The 2,373-nt window shown below is 37.2% G+C and overlaps 1 non-coding gene across 1 annotated transcript; it reads right to left on the bottom strand.

The window, feature by feature from the left end:
- Positions 1 to 1,587: 1,587 nt before the first annotated feature.
- On the bottom strand, positions 1,588 to 1,694 carry LOC143189373 (U6 spliceosomal RNA). Its single transcript, XR_013003832.1, has one exon. It is a non-coding gene; the product is annotated as a U6 spliceosomal RNA (small nuclear RNA).
- Positions 1,695 to 2,373: the final 679 nt, after the last annotated feature.

The following is a 2,373-nucleotide window of genomic DNA, read 5'->3' as shown; positions in this document are numbered from 1 at the left end:
GGATGTTATAAGTGCTGGGGCAAGTCCATGGCTGTCAAAAAGTTAATCAGCAGGTCTAGTTACTCGGGTTGGACCAATTGCTTTAATGACCTCGGCATCCCGAGTTGTTGCTTTAGAACTCCAGCTTCCGACATTCTAGAAGGTTGTGGTTGACGCTTTGCTGAGTCTGATACTGGTCACACAGGGGTAGGTCTCGTCCTTATAACAAGTGTTTATAGGAAAGTCTGCAGTGCCGTATCTGTAGTCTCGCGAGGATACTCAATTTGAATCTAGTAATGTTATTGATGTTGGAAAGTTGGTGAAGGACCCTCTTGATCTCCCATAACTTATTGTTCTTCCTAATGAGGTCCCAGTTAAGTCGATCCAATTGTTTATAGAAAATTTCATGTAAGTTTTAGGGTTATCCTTGCAAAACTGCACACTTAGTTTGGTTGAGTCTTCTTCCCTGTTCGCCAAAAAGTCGACTTTTTAATTACTGGGTATTCTCCTATAGGAGGGGACCCAGAAGTATGTAATCCTTACTCTCGTCTTTTATAATATAGTGTACAACTCTCTGATATATATATATATATATATATATATATATATATATATATAACCACAGGGTGGACTGTCTTTGCCGACCTCAGGCTCTCCAAGGAGCTCTTTGAATCTGTTATTATTAGCTTTGGTCCGCTTATTAATGACATTTTGAAGGCAGATAGGTCTTTGTAGATAATCAGTAGCTCCGCAGAGAAAATACTGGTCATACGTGGAAGCCAAAAGTGCTTCTCAAACTGACTTGATGTATGTTCATGGATTCTGTTGTCTGCAGCAGGGATCAAAATCATCAGACGATTGCAAACGCTCCAAAAAGCCTGACGCCTGCCCTTTGTGTTGTGGAGATATTGTCTGTGTTCTCAGAGAAGAAAGAGACGAAGCGGCTCAATTTGGGGTGAAATCTAAGGGAGCTTGCGTAATTCGTAAGTAGGAGTTCTAGTCGTGAGCTGAGTGATGGGATCTCTGTCTCACATTGTAGGCTTTCAACCGGGCTAGTGCGAAATGCTCCTAATATAATTCTCAAGTGCGGTGTTTTGAAATGGGTCTAGTTTCTTCACATAGGAGGGGGCTGCGGTGATACATCACTGAGTTACATAGTCTAGTTTACTTCTTATCAATGCTTTATATATAATGCTTAGCGGCGTTCGATGTGCTCTCTAGTAGTGATTGGAGAGAGTTATAAGTAAGCGTATGTTTGATAAACATTTACACACATTGAGATATACGAGATTCAGATACATTGAGAACATTATTAAAGAAGAAAAGTGGACACTTACAGACTTCTCGGTTGAGAAATTTAGGCCATTTTTCTCAGCCCATATAGATATTTCTCTGAGGCAATTATGTAAGAGGTGCTAGCTATATATATGATCAGAAAGTCTGTGATATATAACTACATTATCCACATAAATCCGACCGTTAATGTGAGCAGTGATAACCTCGGTTATTGATAGCAACAATAAACAATAACGGACTGATACAGGCGCCCTGAGGTACTCCATTTGTCTGGTAAGACGATAAAATTACACTATTCACCCTAACCCGAAAAAAAATGTGGAATGCTTCACGATTTGGTGTGTCATCCTTGCGCAGGGGCCATGCCAATCTTTTTTGTATCGTTCCAATTTTAGTATATGTACCGCCGAATCGAGTACTGAGTACGATTAGCTTGCAATTTATGGATGGTACAGCAGATATGATTTACTAACTTCTACTACCACTAACGATCAGCCATCATTGTGAATTCGGCTACTAATAATTCTTTATTCTCAGTATTTTGGATCTCAGTGGTATATAGAAAAATATATAAAAAATGAGATTTTTGTCTTGAGTGTGATATTTCTCTTCTACGAATCTAGCATCCTAGTTCTTCTTTCATAGTTTTCGTTCCTAGTTTTTCTTTCATTCTTCCATTAGAGGAACAAGAAATTATTGCATTATGGACTTATTGAATATTCAGACATTAAGTTCTATTGCAATTTATTATAAATATTGTAAACGGATTTAGATATTTCATAAAATTTGAACTATGCAGCATTTATTTGAATATATTTAATTTATATAATAATATAAGAAATATTTTTGCTTTACAATGGACGAATAGAATCAATTTAAGGAAGATACCCATATAAACTAAAGGTACAACAATGTCACCCAGGGGAGTCATGGTTTTCGTGGCTTAATTGAGTTTTGGTCCAATGGAGATGACACTGAGGGTTTCTAATAAATAAATTAGCAGCCTGGAGTAAGTTTAAATATAGTTTTCCAAAAGCTAAAATTAGTTGAACTCTTTTTACCATGTGTATTTGCAATTTATTTCGAAATTTCGCTTAG

Source organism: Rhynchophorus ferrugineus, unplaced genomic scaffold (genome assembly GCF_030347505.1).
Source record: "Rhynchophorus ferrugineus isolate W39M unplaced genomic scaffold, kcgeb_rfMv2 rfM1, whole genome shotgun sequence".
Lineage (NCBI taxonomy): Eukaryota > Metazoa > Arthropoda > Insecta > Coleoptera > Curculionidae > Rhynchophorus > Rhynchophorus ferrugineus.
This window is presented reverse-complemented; position numbering and strand designations above follow the sequence as displayed.